Below are 18,267 nucleotides of genomic sequence, written 5' to 3'. Positions count from 1 at the left end.
TGTGCCCAGAGCTAGCTGAGAGGAAGAGCTGTTAATTGGGGTTTTCCCCAAATCATCATTTCTCAGGTATTCATAGAATCACAGAACGGTAAGGGTTGGAAGGGATCTTTAGAGATTATCTAGCTATTATCTACCCCTGCTAGATCAGGTTACACAGGAATGTGTCCAGGCAGGTTTTGAAAACCTAGAGGAGATCCACGACCGCCCCCGCCCCCCTCCGGACAGCCTGTGCCAGGGCGCGCTCACCCTCACAATAAAATAGGTTTTTTCCTTATGTTTAAATGGAACTTTTTATGTTCCAGCTTCTTTCCATTACCCTTTATTGTGTCACTAGTTACAACAGATAGATGTCCCAGCCTCCTGATATACACCATTTAGATTTTTATAAATACTAATGAGATCTTCCCCCGCACCGTGGACTCCTCCAGACTAAACAGCCCCAGTTCCCGCAGCTTTTCCTCATAAGGAAAATGTTCCAGTCCCCTGATCATCTTGGTGGCTTTGCACTGGACTCTCTCCAGAAGTTCCCTGTCCCTTTTGAGCTGGGGAGCCCAGAACTGGACACAGGACTCCAGATGAGGCCTCACCAGAGCTGAGTAGAGAGGTAAAGAAGCTCCCTCGACCTGGCCACACTGTTCTTGATGCATCCCAGGATGCCATTGGCCTTCTTGGCCACAAGAGCACATTGCTGGCTCATGTTCAGTTTATTGTCAACCAGGACTCCCAGGTCTCTCTCTGCAGAGCTGCTCTCCAGCAGGTCAATCCACAGCTTGTGCTATGTTGTTCCTCCCAAGGTGCAGGGCTCTGCACTTGTCGTTGTTAAACTTCACGAGATTCCTCTCTGCCCAGTCCACCGAAGGTGTTCAGTCCATCAAAGGAGGAGGTGCAAGCTAAAGCTTTAAATCCTCAGTTCCCAGTCTTCTGTTTAAAGATATTGCTATGCTTTTTTCTCCAATTACCTGAAAAAACTTAGGCCACTGAGGTTTTGTCAGATGATGGTGTTACTGTGTGCAGTAGACTATTGGAGCACTTGCTGAGAAACTGCGAAGCCTGGAGTAACCTGTTGGAAGGTCCTCTGATTTTGGGGCTGTAGTGCCAAACTAAGTAGCATAGCTTCAACGTAAACTCAGTGCAAAATGGTAACTAATTTTATCACCAAGTGTGCTACGGAGCACTGAGCTGATAGTGATGATTCTTTCTGTCTAATACCTACTTCTTGGATTCTTTCTACACTGTTTTGTATGAAGTACAGACATTTTTGAATGCAGAAATAAATATGAAAGTTAATTAGGACAAACAGGATTTTTTTTTTAATTAAAACACTATTACAGTGCTGTACTTGAAAGGGTTTTGAATATAACAATTAGAGCTTCAGGGAATGAAATATGGTTTGTGGTATTCCTCATCAGGTTGTATTTCTCTTGTAAAATGTGGGCATGGTATTTTGACCTATATATATGAAATGGCATGGAGCATACTACAGATGACCCTTTCTTGGCAGATACACCAGTTTCTCACTAGTAGAAACTACGTGTGTGCTCTGAAAGGTGGTTAAAGTAAATTGGAACAGAAGGGGGAGCTGTCAGCACGCCGGGAAAAGAAGAAGGGGCTCTGTACAGACCAGAAGATATTCCTTTTTTTGCTCTTAACAGAAGTTGATCAAGTATTATTTTCTCACAATCTGGGAACAAAAAAACTGTACTCGGTGCACTAATGATCTTGCACAGTGAAACACTGAGCAGTAAGAACTCCATAGACAATCTTTACTATAAAGAGACCAGGTCATCATTCTCCTACTTGTATTGATCATAATTATTTGTCATTAAGAAGTGATTGCTTCACTTAAAGCAGCAGGTTTTATCAGTTTTTTATGATATCCTTTAAGAGGTTTATCCCTTTGTTTTAATTGTCTGTAGCATCATCCCTCCAAAGACCTTATTGTTTTTCTGTCTGTTTTTGGCTGGGGTAGGGTTAATTTCCTTTACAGTAGCTGATCCAGGGCTATGGTTTGGATTTGTGCTGGAAGTGTTGATAACAGGGATTTTTTTTTTTTTTATTGCTGAGCAGGGCTTGCACAGAGCCAAGGCCTTTTCTGCTCCTCACATCACTCCACCAGCAAATAGGCTGGTCTCTGTTAGCCTGGATTGAGCTTACTCGGGGCTGCCATTGCCTCATTTATCTCTTTAATGTGCTGGATGTGATGTTTTTTTCAGCTGAGGCAAGCTGTTTTAAGAGGCTGAGTTATTTTTTCAGCAGGGTTAGGTTTTGCTCAGTGCCCTGAAATAGGTGAGTGTGCGATTGTGCCACCAGCAGTGCTGATGTGGTGGAAGGGGCAGGACTGCAAAACAGGGAGCAAAAGGAAGGGTGAGACAGCAGCATCTCTGTCTTGGATCGGCTGATGCTGCTGTGAAATTCCATCCACTGGTGGAAAGCAGCGAGGTGAGGCTGAGCAGCAGGAAGAGCACTGGATATTCTTTTCCTTTGTTGTGTTGTAGAGTTGACTGGTAAGTTTACTGATTCTGTGTGTGGCTTTAAAACTACTGACTGACTTTTTTGTGGTGTGTTTTATGTTGAATATACAATAAAATCCTCTAGCTATGTAGATAGTTTCTCACATTGGCTGTGTCCTTTGGCTTCTTCATTTAGCTTTTGTTTATTATGTCAAAGTAGCAATTAGACCCGGTCAACAGCACTTCATGTATAATGTCAAACACAGCATCTTTTTATAACAAATTTGTTGTTATGGGCTGACTGCATCACTGATGAGTTTTCTTTCTGTGGTTTAAAATATGAGTGAACATCTTCAAGCTTCATTACTTGGCCACTTTGTTTACATTCTCGCATGCTTTTCCGTTCCTCTATTAAACTCTATTAAAATGAGTTTCCTGTTCGGGCAAGTATGCTCTCAAACAATATTTAGACTCAGCTGCTATAGTCAACTGGTGCAGGTCCCTTGCACAGAATAAATTTTCTGCAACTTTGGAGAAAATCTTTGCTTTTTCATTTCTTATTTTTCAACAGGTAGTTCAGTTGTATATTTATTTTGTCGTTGACATTCAGATGCAGTACTGGCTGAAGCAGATGTTACCATTTCTTTCCAGCATTCCCTTCCTCTGTTGTATGTGAGGGCTGTTCATCTGGCTACATGGTGAACCAAATGAAGGAACTGGTTTTGTCTGGGAGCAAGACTTTTTTTGGTTTTTTAATTTACCCTCTGTATGATTCTACCTCATAAAGAGCTTGCTGGTTAGTTTTGTAGCAGGAGAGTGCTCCCAAAGAGTTACTCTGGCCAGGGCAGGCTGGCATCCAGGATGCAAGGAGCTGCACTGACTTAGCATTTCACCTTCTCCGATGTTTTCCAGCTCATGATTGTAAACCTAAACAGTTCCCCTACTGCCTGCCAAATTTCATTGTTGGAATAAAATACAGAAGTGGGTTGTAATCAAGCTGCAGTTTCTTCAGAGGAGGAGGAGGCCCTGGGGAAGTTACATGCAGTCATACACTCCATAATGGATGTAAAATGGGTTGTGGATAAGTGTACAAGACAATTGTTGAGAATACTTAAATCTGAAACGTATGCTAAGTACCATTCTTCTTCATTCAAGTGGCACTGCAACCTTCTAAAGCTGATGCAGCTCTCCCAGCCTCCTCCAGGAGAGCAAGGGAGTGACAACAGATTTTTGAGTAGAAGGTTGTCCTGGTTTAGGGCCATCCAGGGACAAAAGACCATGATTAGACTTAAGTACCACAGACTTCAGAACTCTTCAAGAACAGGGAGGGCTTAATTGCTGCTTATGGTCCCGGACAAAACAGACAGGCTACTCAGCTTGGGGAAGAAAATTAAGCTTAATTTAATCTGTCTCAAACTAAAACATAACCAACAGAAATATCCAACAGAAAAATAATAGAGAGTAGGGCAAATGATGGAAGTGCAACCAGCTCTTTAAGATCACCTTTCCCCTACTCCTTCTCTCTTCCCGGTCTCAGACCCCTAAGCCCAGTGTCATCACCTCCTCTCCCTAAAAGCAGTGCTGGAGGCAGGGATTAGGGGGTGCAGTGAATCCTTTCCTGATATCTCTTGCTGCTATCACGCTCCTGAGAAGTGCTCCTTGCCAGTTCTCCTTTGCTCCAGTCTAGGGTCTCCCACACGCTGGGCAGCCCTGCACAGGCCACTCTGATGGGGCACTGCAACCCCAGTTCATCTTCTCTGGGTTGGGGTCTAAACTGCTCAGTACCTCTGTCTCAGAGTCTCCAGCTCTCACCCCATCTGTCACAGGGTCTCTGCTTCTCATCACAGGCTACAAGATTGTCTCTGGTGCAGCATTGCTCCTTCTGTCCTTTCCTGGCTGCAGGGTCTATGTGACTGCCTCCATCTTGCCCTTCCCTTCCACCTATTTCAAATTCCCATCCTTAAATAGTGATGGCAGAGGCACCAGATTGGCCCAGCTGGGCTGGAGGTGGATCTGAACCTCAGAGCTGGGGGAAAGTCCAAGAACTCTTTACCAGGTCTGTACTGCAGCCCCCTCCTCCTGTTACCAAGCAAAAGCAACTCCTCACCAAACCATGACAAAGGTGAACAAGAACTGTTAAAGAGTGCTGGAGCTTGCAGCAGTGGTGAGTTTAGCTCATGTTCAGAACACTGTGTATTGGTGCATTGTCATAGGCATGGTATTAGGCCATGAAAATGGTTATTTTAAATCTGACATCTCTTGGATGCACTGGCTAATTTTATGAGCATAGATAATTTTGCTATTGGAATCCAACTATGTGTATCCCAAATTATGCAAATCAATTTGCCCTTGAACAAAATGGCAGAGGTGCAGTGTCAGTGGGTTTCAGAAGTGTCCATGCAACTCAAGTCGTTAATTAGCTTGCTTGTTCAGAACATCTGATACCTGATTTGTTCTCGTTTAAAAGGGCAGAATTTACATTCTCACTGGGTCAGAAAAGCTAGTAGGAAGCTTGGGTGAAAGAGGCTGAATGTCAGTCTCTGATTAAGAGATTAAGAGTCCTGTGGCTTTGGCCTGATCTGTTTTACACCAATATATGATCAGGTATGTGCAAAAAACATGTCATGTAAACAGTATGATCCAAGGTTGATTTGTTAGTTTGTATGCTGTTCCAACCACTGGTTCCAGTACTGGTGCATAACAGTATGTACGTGATAGAGTTGTCTTTCTGTATGTTAGCTGTGATTGTAAACAGCCTGTCATTGGATAATTTCTGGTGAAGTATTTCTTAGAAAAAATGTGAAGATGATCCAATTGACTCAGTTTTTATTTTTATTTCTGACATTAAGAATATTTTTACATTAAAAATGACATTAAGACATTAAGAATATGTTTTGCTGGGTCAGATCAAGATCAAACTTTTCATTTTAGCCTTTTTGATTTTAAGTTTCTTGATTAAAAAAAACAAATGAACAAACAACCTGCTTGGATTTGTGGTTGTAACTCTTAATTTTAACAAGCCTTTTAAACAAGAAAGACCTACTTGTAAAACTGGGAAGCAGTCAGTACATTTGTAAAGCTGTATTAAAGAATGTATGGACATGCCTGTGGGGTTCATATAGACAAGAATATGTGTTTACAAAATAAACATTACACACCAACACCGAGAGCACTTTCAGAGAGTACTTGACCATAGGGCTTAAAGTTACAGTTTACAAATGGTAAACTGTCATCCTGGGTTCTTCTACAGGTTTATCTGAGTCTTGGCAGCAAGGTCCATGACACTAGTAGTTTCATATACTTAACACCTGTATATATTTCTTATTAATACTTTTGACAGCTGCAGAAAAGTGTTCTCAGATGTATCTGGTGGTGTAGTGCCAGTCTAGAGCACAACAGTTATGTCTTTTTAAAAATAGTGTTAGTGTATCCTGGGTAAATGAGGAGTTGTGAGCGTGCAACGATACATCTGCTTTGACTTTTATTTCACAATTAGAACTAAATAAAAAGAATCCACCTGGTTTTATGCCTTTCTCTTTCAGGAATGTATCACTCAACTGGAATGAAACATTAATTCTTAATTAATGAATTAATTTCATGAATTCACGAATTCTTAATTCATTTTTTGTTCTATGGTGGACATTTGGCCCTGGTGCTGTTTCCAAGTTGAGTTTGGCTCACTGTTTTGTCCAGCAAATTGCTTCAGCAATTCATAGCCCACTAAACATTAACCACAATGGGTCATTTTGGTCAAAGAAACTGAAGGTCAGGGCAGTTGAAGAGTTTCTAAAAAATTAAGTTGTGCTATTTCAAAGAGTTCTTTCTTACTGAGGAGACGGAAAAGTTTGAATGAGGCAACAAATGACTTCATGAATGTATTTCTCCCCTGAGCCCTTTCCTGTCACCGCCCTTGCAATACTGTTGCCAAGACTTGATTTCTTTAGCAACGCAAACTAGTATTAAGGCTGCTTCAGTGTGCCTTTAATTTGAGCATCATAAAACTCATTAAAGGAGAAGGATACTTCCCATTCACTGATTTTTATTTGATGTGTTTACACTGCTCAGGTAGTCAAGCAGCAGAGCAGTGGTCAAACTAATTCTTTGGAACTATCTAGTTTACAAATGTACCTGGAGCTAGTGCCCATTTCTCTAAGAGCATACTTACAAACAGCACTTATCACCTCCTCAAGTCTTTATTTCATCACTGTAAACAAGCCAAGCTGTTCTGCTGTCCTGTTAGTCTCTGTTCCTCAGGTCACTATAGCTTCTCTCTGCACTTCCTATATAGTGAGTTAATCTTTTTCTCAACATGAGTTTTTAGGGCTGTTGCTGGTATTCAATTAACAATAGTGATACAAATCTTTTTCTCTTACTAGAAATTATTTTCACAATACTTCAGAAGCTCACATCTTGCTTTTTCAGTCCTCTAATACCAACATAGTCTTTGCCAGATCAGCTGTTGCATTCAAATCCTTCCTTCATTGTTATTCTTCAAATTTAGAAATGTCTTGTAATAACACGTTTTTGATTAATTCACAAATGCTTCACTGTATATTACTGGATTTAATTACATTTGTTATTGAAATTCTGAGGGTCATCTGATTCATCAGCTATGATACCCAGCCCTCTGTTTTTATGACGGCTTCTGATTCTATGTTATCATTAAAGCTTATTCATGTATCCCTCATGCTTTTATCACATTACTATTTTAGTTTTCAGTATTTTACACCTTTGATGAAAAACAATACTCCCTCAGCAGAGTATGTGAGTCCTACTTTGGAATCCCCTAATTATCAGACCCAATTTTGTTTGTAGTAGTTTTTACATCATCAACATGTTGCACAGTCTTGACAACAAAATCGGTGGGGTTAGGCATTTTTGGGTTCCAAAGTTTATACCAGCCTTTTGCCAGACATACTGTACCGTAAAACGTGTTCAAAAGAGAAAGAAATCTCTCCATGTTACTCTGTGACAGTTGCCATGACCAGACATACTCAAACAACTTTGTTTTCTATACAGAAGAGATAGAAGAGCACTGGTACTGTGTTTGCCTGAGAGACCCACAGTTCTGCAATTCCATCTCCAGGGATCTCATATCTGTAGAAAACATGACTACAGTGACTCTGTCTTGCCTTTCGCTACATTGCCTCAATGGCTAACTATCCTCACTTTAAAAGCATGCATTTATTCTAGAGTGACTTTTCCAAACTTTGTCATCAAGACATTTACCTTTGTGTTTCTTTTCTGCTAAAATACAAATCACTGCCTTCATCCTGTGTTATCAAAAATGTCAAGCCATCCAGTGCTTTTCAGGAGCCTAAGGATGAGATGTTGTATTTGGTCTGTAATAGAACTTCTGACTGACTCACCTTCTGTGTTTGGTGCCTTTTCTGTGACATGGTGTGGCTGATACTTGTGCCAACACCCCCTAACTCTTTCACATCTTCTACTTTTTTCTACACTGATTAATCCATTTGTGTCTCAGGTTGTCCCGTTAGTCCTTTCAAAATACTATTAAAATATTCAATTTGCAGTAATTATCAGAGGCTTCCCCAAGTGTCAGCACCTTGGATCATCTCTTCCATAATCTCTGTATTGGAAAGACTGGAGAGGTGCAGTCAGTTAGATAATAACCTCTAATTATTTTTCCCCTCCCTTTTATTGCTTCAGAGAAGTGCCAATCTTTTCTCTTGATTTTACTCTGCTTTAAATCTAGAGCCAAAACAGATGCTTAGTTTAATTTTAATAATAAGTGAAAACCATAGAGTCCTCTGGACAGATATTTCCCAGCAAAACAAATACACTGCTTGAAATTTGTAATAAGCACTTATTCTTTTTAAAATCTGGTTTGTGATTTGAGTTCATCTAAAAGCTGTCCAGTTTTCCATGGATATTTGCAGGTCAGTTGTGTTTTATGACATTTTACTTCCCAGACTAATAAGAACATCTCAGCATCTCAGCAGAATAATCAGAAACTGTAGGAGATCTGTAGTTTGGTAGAAGCGTTGTGCTCTGCAATAGTGAGTGGGACTCGGTTGAAACTGTCCCCATTTCTGTGTTTATTTAGTGCCAAGTGTTATAGAGTAAGATTGCTTTAAAAATCTGTAGCTTTTCTGGTATTGTCAAGCTGTTGTTTTGCATTTAGTGGAGATTTGTTTGCTATTAAGAATATTCAAAGTAGTATTCTTTTATCCAAGAAGGCACAAATGGTTTTGGGCATGACTCAGTCATATCCTCCCTTATCCCCTGAAGAACTGGGACGATGGCTGTGCTTTTGAAGAGCTCATTTAGACGACACAGCAAAGTTTGAGATGTTACTTCAGACTTGATTTATTTATTTGTTTTAAAGTTTGTGTCATTTCTGTCCCTCACAACTGCTTTGATATGCAAAAATGCTAGAAAGAACATGTTCAGCCGGGGTGAAGGGAAGAAGGAAAGAAAATAAACCACATAATGCATCATTCACTATCTTAAGACAATTAAGGTGTGGCACAGGAAGATGTTGAAAGGAACCCTGTCCAGATCTGCTTTGATGTGTTCGCTTTATATTTTAGATGTTAGAAGAAATTATGCCTTAGCTTCACGGGCATATGCACAAGAGATTGCTGGGACCTTCCAGGGAGTGATCTCATCAGCAGCATGCTTGTGCAGGGAGTGTACTTGAGGAGCACTGCAAGCAGTTGAAGAAGGGCAAGCAAAGCAGTCCAGGCACCAGGGCTTGTCCTACTGGTCTTGCCTTAGCAACATGCTAAAGTAAGTGCAATTCTGCGAGACTTCTTCACCAGGACCAGCAACTGTCAAGGAGAAAAACAGCTTATTTTTTTTAAATTGCAGTTTATAATTCTACAGTCACGGAACTTTAGTGGGCTCAACACCACTGAAATGCATCTGTTTTTTTCCTGTTTATCTTGAATACCCTGTGAAGGAAAAGCCACTTCCAGTTACTCAGTGGTACCACACAGGCAGTATTCTGCCATATCCTTTTTCCTGGATAGAAATGCTGGAAAAATTAGGCAGGGAAGAAATGATTTTCCCAAAACATAAAACTGACTCAAATCCAGCTTATGTTTGCCATGGTTTTTTGTGTATTTTTTATTAATTTATTTTATTCAAGGGAAAGTACATGATCACAGAGGCGTGGATGTCTCTCTCACTAAATAGAATTATGAGCATGTCAAATTTCATGAAATGGAAATTTACTCTGTTTCACTACCCACCCACCCAAATGTTTTCTGAGTTAACCTTTCAGCAAGAGAACTGAGCTTTGCTTTCAGAGATGAGAAACTTTGCTCTTGCTATTTAGATGTCTGATGAAAGCTTGAATGTTGAAAAGCGAAGTTTCTGTCAGTAACAGTTCTTTACTGGCTGCTTGTTGCAGTCTGCCATTTCAACAGTTTGATCATTAATTTTGGAATGTCCTTACTTGCTGTTTACAGTGGTTTACAATCTTCACATGCTGCTTTGTAATTACAATAAGTATCTCTTACAGATAAGCATACAAAAGGTATCACCACTTACATGCTTTACCTTAAAAGGCACCAGGCCAAAATTTGTGAAAACAAAACCTCTGTATCTTGATTATACTGATGTTTGAGCAAGTCTCATTAGAAGTTTTGGCTTGATTAAGAGCATATGACTTATTTCTTATGGATATTATCCACACCTTCAGTGTCTGAAAATTTGTTTTCTAAGTTACAAACTGTCAAAAATATTAGTGTTCTTCTATGACTCAGAAGGTAACCTGGGAAAAAAACCCAACCCAAACAAAAAAACTCTTAATGTTTGGCTTATGCAAGAGGTATTCCACCTCAGACTTTATGTATGCTTAATTGAGCCTGCCAAAAAGCCTGGAGAGGGGTATTGCAGCATTAATTTATTGCAAATGTATTTTATTTGAGTAAAGGTTTCAGTCTACAGTTTCTCTTTCTGTCTTGAGCTTTCCAATATCCAAAAGTGACACTAGCCTCCAGACCACATACAGATGGAATTTTAGCTGTTTGTCTTCATCTCAGTAAATCTTGTCATCCCATGTTGGTTTACCTCTTCTCTTGACAGCTGAGTGACTGAGTGCACTGGAGATGCAGCGCCACAGATACACATTGACTGACATATATGCTCAGTGTGGTTTGGCATCTGAGGATTCACTAGACTCACTAGTCCATTGTTTTTGTCCTTGCCCAATCCCAGCATCTTCATCCCCCACACCCCCGCCCTGCCCTTGGCCAGCTCCAGATACACTACCTAAGATATTAGTTTATTTAGATATTCACTGGAGGTTTCTTTGGTCTGCCTTACTGAATATTCAGTTACCAACAGTGGGTGTAACTGCCAGTGTTGACAGCTAGTTTTATTTACAAACCTAGTCTGCTCCCTTAGGCTCAATTCCTTTGTTAATGAAGTTTCCAAGACATACGGAATTATGCAACAGCCATGAAAGTAACTACTTTCTTACATCATGTTTTAATCCTTTTTCTAATTAGCATTTGTCATTATGTGTGTTTTCAGAACTCAGATCTTTGCACTTACCTGTACACTGAGCTTACTACAAGCAGTTGTAGTTTTCATCTGTTTCACAGAGTGCAAAAAGATTTTTAAAAAAACCCTGTCAATATTCTTTTAAGACATAACGGGTAAAAAGGAGTTAAGTGCCTTTGTAGAGTGTACTGTTCCTTGTGCTCTTCTGACAGAAGAGAATTAATTGATTTACCTGTCTTTTATGTTTCACTCTGACAGTAAAGCTAACTAAATTGTAGGAAAAAATATATGTGCCTGTCATATGCAGCATGGCATTGTTAGGTGTATTTATTTGTACTGTGAACATTTATGGCCATCCCCGAGCCATCAAGTATTACCTTCTGTCACATGAAGTGTAGAAATTCTTTGAGTGGACAAATGATCCAAAGTGACTATTTGCTGTTTTTCTAGAATCTGAAACAACCTGTGACATTCATGTAAATGCAGAGGCTTGCCCCACTATAACATCTTCAGCTCCCTCTAAAATAAGGGGGACTTAGCAAAAAAAGAGAATAAGCTTTCTGTCAGTTGTAGCAATAGAGCTGATCACTAACTAAATGAATGTGGGATTTTCCACCGTCTTGACTGATATGTGAAGTGCATGCTTAAACTGTGCAGCTCCTCCGAAGCAAATACAGGCGGAAACCATAGTGGACTGGTTTTTTCTCTCACATATGCAGCTGTAGTTCCACTAAGTTAAAGAAATTGTATTGCTTTGTACAAAGGTTCCACTTCATTCTTAGATTGAGGTTTAAAATTTTCAAAGGCTGTGAAGCTGCATTTCTTTGCTGACATTTCCAGCTCGATAGTACACAGCCTTACCCATAGTGAATAGGAGAAAAAAAATAGTAGGTTTTTTTTTTCACTAGTGCAATTCACATACTGTTAGGTTGGGGATTTTTTTCCTGAATGTCCCAATCTCAAGAATGCTTTAACCTAATGGTTCCACATATATGCCAGTTCTCTTGCAATGATGCATGCCTAGTTTTTTACCAAAGCCTGAGACTGGGCCTTTGCTTGAGGATTAATAAGCCTGCATTGAGCCTTGTGTTGATGTGGCTGCACTAGCACTTGAGCAAGGCAGTTGAAAAATGGCGGGGGTGTCTTTACAATGTGACTGGACTTTGGGGATACATGGAGCTTTGCTTGGAAACTCCTTTCTTGAACAAAAGCCTACGCTCAAGTTTTAATTATTGAGCTCTTAGTTCTCCTCCCTGATATTCTCTTCTACCATTAAGAGAACAGACTGGTTTTTCTCAGGAACTTTCCATGACATGTTTATACCCATGATACTTTATTGCTTAAGGCAATAAAAACAGTAGTGTTGCTACAGTGCAGTACAGGCTCTTTTTCCTTTCAAGTAGCTCAAGCTGTTAGGTTTGGGGTTTATTTTGTTGTTTGGATTTTTCTTACTTTCTCAAGATTCCACATGTGGCTGCTCGGGAGAATGACATTTCTTTCTTAAGCATGCTCAGAGGAAATACGTGCATTTAAATGTCAGAATGTTTGAGTTGTGGGAGACTGGGAGTTCAACAAGTATCTCAAGATGTGTGTATTATTTTCCTGTTTTGCCTCACACAGGAAAGGGCTGTGATTCTCATCCATCTGTCTGATGGTGAATTCTCTAGAGAGAACACTGTTTCAGACAGTAAAAAGAACTGAAAACTTCATCCTGTAGCTGACCCTGCCACTTCCATGCTGATCAAGAAAAATATACAAGAAAAAAAATATTTTCTTACCTACTTCTGTACTAGTGAAAATGCATTTGTATCAGAGATGGAGTTTTTTATTTACATCCATGTCTTTAAGAAACAAGTCAAACTTGACAGCCATGTGATTCAGTTTACTCATCTGTAAAACTGACAACATGTTTCATCCTTAGCTGAGGAGTGTGGGTGGAGGGGGGTTGTTTGTAATGGAAGTGACAGAAAAAAGAGTTTGTGCAAAGAGGATTTGTTTCTGAAGTACTAGTTATTAAATATATTCACGTTTGAGTAAAATCCTTGGTATGTCATAAGGCTTTGTTCCAATGACTAATACATTTCAATGGACATTCCAACTTTGAACTCTCCTATCAAGTTATTGGCCCTGCAGCAATGTCCTTTGGTCTATGTTACTGGGATATTATGTTGCTTATACAAATGTTGTCAAAGCCAGACATACTGCTTTTGCTAATTGTGTTGGACTACAATGCCAGCTTTTGGTAGACTAGTGATATACTCCCTGGATTTTCACCATTTATGCCAGTGTAAGCTTTTTTCTCCCATTGTATCTTCTGTATGTCTTAGGGATGTTACTGTATTTGTAACTTGGTGTGATACAGTTGAGTCCTGTCCCTATAGATACCAAGTGTGAGGTTAGTCACTGGTTTACCACTAGAGCCAGGCTGAGATCATACCCATATTGTTATGGAAACAATTAGGTCATTAGTATGTTTTGCTAATTTAGCTGGTGCCTTGTTTGCAAGCATCTGCCATATACATTGTTACTGCATGGAATGTAGTACCAGATTGTACTGTCATCCTAACAAGACATGTTATGCCTTCCTGATTTGGCTTCCCCAGTCTTGACTGTACTTATGTTTGCAAGCTTCTTTGTAACTGTACATCAGTGGATATCAGTATGTGACAGATGCATTGTCTATGGATCAATCTTTGTGTTGCTGCTGCAAAGCAAACACAAAGCAAATAAAATAAAGCAAAAGCAATTATTAGTTGTGATTTACAGCATAGTTGTGTTTCCCCTTTCTTCTCTGTTCATCAAACTTCTTGATGGCAATCAAGCACCTTACAAGCACATCTGCATATCTTTTGAAAATGAAACATCATTTCCATTCTTTAACTGTATAACAATAAAGAATAGAGAGTCTAGATCAGTTTGAGATCACACAGTGCTCAGTGTTTGGCTTATGCATATTGAGTAATTTCCTTGCAGAACTTGGTCTACATACACCTGCCAAAAAGACGACTTCTAGTCCTGTTTGAAATTTGTAGCAGAGTTGGGGCCGTGTTGCTAATTCTCACTGCAGGCAGAAATAGCTAATGCCCAGTCCCTTACAATAGCTATGAAATTCATTTAGTGAGCAAACATCTTTAAAAGCTTTTGGTTGGGATTTTTGTGCGTGTGTGTGTGTGTATTGTCTCTGAACCCACAAATACATTCTCACTATAAAAGATTACCTCCTGAGAATATAAAGTCTGACATTTTCAAGAAAAGCAAACCACACATTTGTTAGGACAAATATACCTTTTTTATTTTTGTCTTAATGCACTTAGGGGGACTAGGTAACCTCAGGAAATTCTTTCCAGATGTACTTTCTGTGATTCTTTTGATTGTACAGCACTTGTGATCGCCAAGTGATAGTTTCTAATGGAGGAAACTTTTGCAAGTCAAAGTAAATTCTGTGAGAAAGAGTGGTTTCAGTATTTGAACTGATTGTTAAGACCTAGCTTGGTCTAGAACTATGATTAAGTTCATCATACAGTCTTCACAAACCTCACTTACATCAACGAAAAGTATTCCTCACACTGAAGTGAAAATAACACAGGTGAAGGAGTTTGAAATCAGTGCAGATACTTAAGGGTTTGCACTTGTGTTACGTCCTTGTAAAGTAACACAAACTTAAAACTAGAGGATAGATTTTTCTGTGCAGCATCATTGCTATTTGGATACCTAGAGCTAATAACTAATTTAAATAAGAATCAATTCAGTATTTCCTTAGGCTATTATGTCAGAAATATTGATTGACTCCTTGGAAACCATTTTTATAAATTTACTTGTAACTAGTACTTAGTTGTGGAGCAAGCAGCTGGATTTGTAAAGAAGCTGAATCCCTTGGGTAGTGATATCTGCTAAGGTCATTAAAGTGGATTTGAAAAGCACAATAAAGGATGCAATATGAGATTGAAAGCTTCCTCAACAAAATACGGATGACATTGTAGTATGCCTCACTGAAATCCTAGTAACAGATTTCTCCACACCTTTTTTCATTGCGTATTTTACCATCAGGGCATGTATCTACCTCTTTGGCTTTTTTTCAATTATTTCAATGGTATAGAGACAGTATCTATGAAAATATAATGTCACCAGAGCATGAGGATGTAATTATTTACAAAGGATTTAGATAATTTTAGTGTACTAAGACAACATTTCTCAGCAAATGTGGTTATGGTGGTTTTTCTAACATGATACTGAGGAATGCAAAACAAAACGCTTCTTGAACAGGTGCAATAAATTTGGGATAAATTGCTTTTATTAAGCAGCTCTTTTTCATACAATATTTGAAATCTACATCCTCAAAATGCATTTCAGTATTTTGATGCACATACCATTAATCTGACAGTGGAGCTATGTTTTTAACTCCTTGAGAGTTTTAGCTGGCTACCTTAAACTTCTTTTCACATTCACCTAATTTTGCTAGAATAGCTGACTTTCCTATTTTGCAGTGTAACGGTGGACTACTTGGTGCCCAGTTACCTCGCACAGATGGTCAATACTGAAGCGTAAAGCAGCTCATTTAATCTGAGATGTTCAGGCAGTGAAGTAGGCCAAGGGTAGTATCTTCGCCTATATTGACTGCTGTTAAGCACATGGAGTTGATTTTTAGGTTGTTCATTTGTATATACACAACTGTATGTATAGATACATGTGTGTGTGTGTGTGTATATATATATATACAGACATCTCGTTTTAATAGGACTTTTCCCCACTCCTAAATCCCAAATCTTATGAAGTTAGTATTATTGAAATGTTGTATTAGATTTATCCAAGTATGCAAAGCCTGAAAGAAATGTAGACTTTGTGTAGCTTGTAATGTCTATTGAAGATGACTATAAATGCGCCGAGTCATGTTTTGATACATCCATGTAGGGGATGCAAATATTTGACAGGCATTGCATGAGGACGGAGGGATTCTCACTGCACTGCAGAGGTGAAAGACCTCCTGGGGTAAGCGCATGGACTGCTGCACTTCAGGATCTTCTCAGAAAACCACCACCACCCAAAGCCATCAAGTTCCCCATGATGCTGGAAGACTACTTTGAACTTTTATGTTGCAATACATTATTTTAGAGAGATGAATTACTTTAAATTTAGCAGTTTGTGCTTGCCAAAATGCACAAGTGATTGCAGGTATGAAAATGACTGGAGTTGCCCAGAGACACCACAATACTATGGGCTGCAGGGGGTGGAGGGATCAGTCCCAGTGTTCATAGGTAATTCATCTGGTGGAGATTGTTGGTAGAAGAGTCTGCAGCTAACTGGGACAGGGAAGCATGAGAGAAACCACACCTGACCAAGCAAGACAGGGTGAGCTACCTAAAATGCCTATTTCTTACCTGAGGTCTTTTGGCCAAACATACCTTGGATTAATCCATGACATCAGACAAAGCTTCCTTTAAGAACACTGATGTAAAAATGAGGTCTTGGGTGGTCATTTATGGTTCAAGTAGCAGTTTATATATTTATTATAATTATACACAACCTTGACAATCTATATTGCCATTCAAAAATAAATTGAAGTATTGTCAATTTGCACATGATCTGTCACTAATAAGAATCCCATTTACATACAGAGTAAACATTTTGCATACTTAAAACACTGCTTTAAATTCTAACACTCCCATCTCTTCCCTCCCCCCACCCTGTGGAAATATGTTTAGACTATGTAAATGAACTTTTCCAACTATGTAACATTCAGGGACTACCACCTTTCTGAAATAAAGTTCGTTAAACCATTTCAACACTTTGTAGAGGTGGCCGGTGGGTATAGCTCTTAATTGCAGCTTTCCTTATAATTACTCTTCATAGCTCACATTGCAGCAACTCCTCCTTTTCATTGTTTGATGTAGTTCCTTCTAACCAGGAAGATGGAAAACTGGGTCTACTATCAGTGAAATCACATGAGCACATTCCCGATTTAGTATGCTGCAGTGCTAACAGTCAAATTTAACTGGTTTTGCTGTTATTTACATGTGTAATAAATGGTTAAAGTCTTCAAATTTCAGCTGTGGAGAATTAAGAATTCAGCTGTCAGCCACCACACACCTTCTCTAGCTCCTAACAGTTTGTATTTATACTCCAAACATTATTTTGAGAGTTGAAATTAAAATCTGAAGCATTAACTGCCTTAAGTAACATATTTGTACCACCTCTTTTGGTAAGACAGCTTGTCTTCTTGGTGCCTGAAAGGCCAGAACACAATCTAACAACAACAAAAAGTGTAAGAGGCCTCATAATATTATTCCACCCTATTAACAACTCTCAGCCAGTGGTAGCTGCTCAAAGCATCCTTAAGAGCCTGTGGATACTATACTGACCCACAGCTGATGGGCTCACAGATATCAGCATACTAGAGTCTATTAAAAAAAATGATAAGCCCTATTTTGAGAAACAAGGTTCATGATGACACTAATCTATGGTAATTGAACTTTGCTGCTTTTCCTACAGCAGCTGGCTTAGGGGTTTTGAACCAGTAAATGCCACCCGTGTATGCTGTTGAAAGCTAGTGGCACACAGGAGTGGAAAGATTCCAAGGTGAGGGCCGTAAAGTTCTCACAAGTTTCAAAAAAATACTTGGAAAGGAAATCCTGTTTCCTGAAATACAGAGTATCTGAGAACAGTTAGTAACAGGACAAATATATAGCAGAGGGGGGAGTTCATCACACCAAGATGTTTAAAAAAAGTAAGCCACTTCAAGTGCTGAACAGCTGAGGGAACTTTATCAACTGACATTAATAGCTCTCGCTTTTAAATGGCGGCACCAAAAACTTGCCGCTGCATGTCAGGGCCGTGGTAGCCTCTGGCTGCCCAGAAGTCATGGAGAACACTGCAGTTACAGGCTTTGCCTCAGAAGTGGAACTACAGTTAGTGGGGTGCCTGACGGTGCTGCCATACCTCAGAGCAAGAGACAAGAGCACCTTCCCCCTCACACTGTCAAGGGAAGACAGTTTGGTGCTTCACCCTAACAACTCTTGGGGAATTTGGAATCAAACTGACTACTGTAAGTTTTGCAAGCATGCCCCAAGGGCAGTGTTTAAACAGTGAAAAGAAGGACACTGCCAGAAGCAAAGAAAGAAGAGGATTCTTCATTCACATTCAGCCACACATTCAAATTCAAACACAAACAAGGCAAGCAGCTGCATTGGGTTATTATGTAGCACCCTTCTCCCTTCTAAAGCAAGAATATTAATGGTTTAACTTAAAGGGACTGTTAAAAAAAAAAAAACCAGATTGTTACATCTGAATAAAGTTCACAGAAAATCCTGAAGTTTAAGCTACTGTAATAAAAGATGTGGAAAGGAAG

This window comes from Colius striatus, chromosome 3 (genome assembly GCF_028858725.1).
Source record: "Colius striatus isolate bColStr4 chromosome 3, bColStr4.1.hap1, whole genome shotgun sequence".
NCBI classification, from domain to species: Eukaryota; Metazoa; Chordata; class Aves; order Coliiformes; family Coliidae; genus Colius; species Colius striatus.
The sequence above is the reverse complement of the archived record's forward strand: the minus strand, read 5'-3'. Positions refer to the sequence as shown.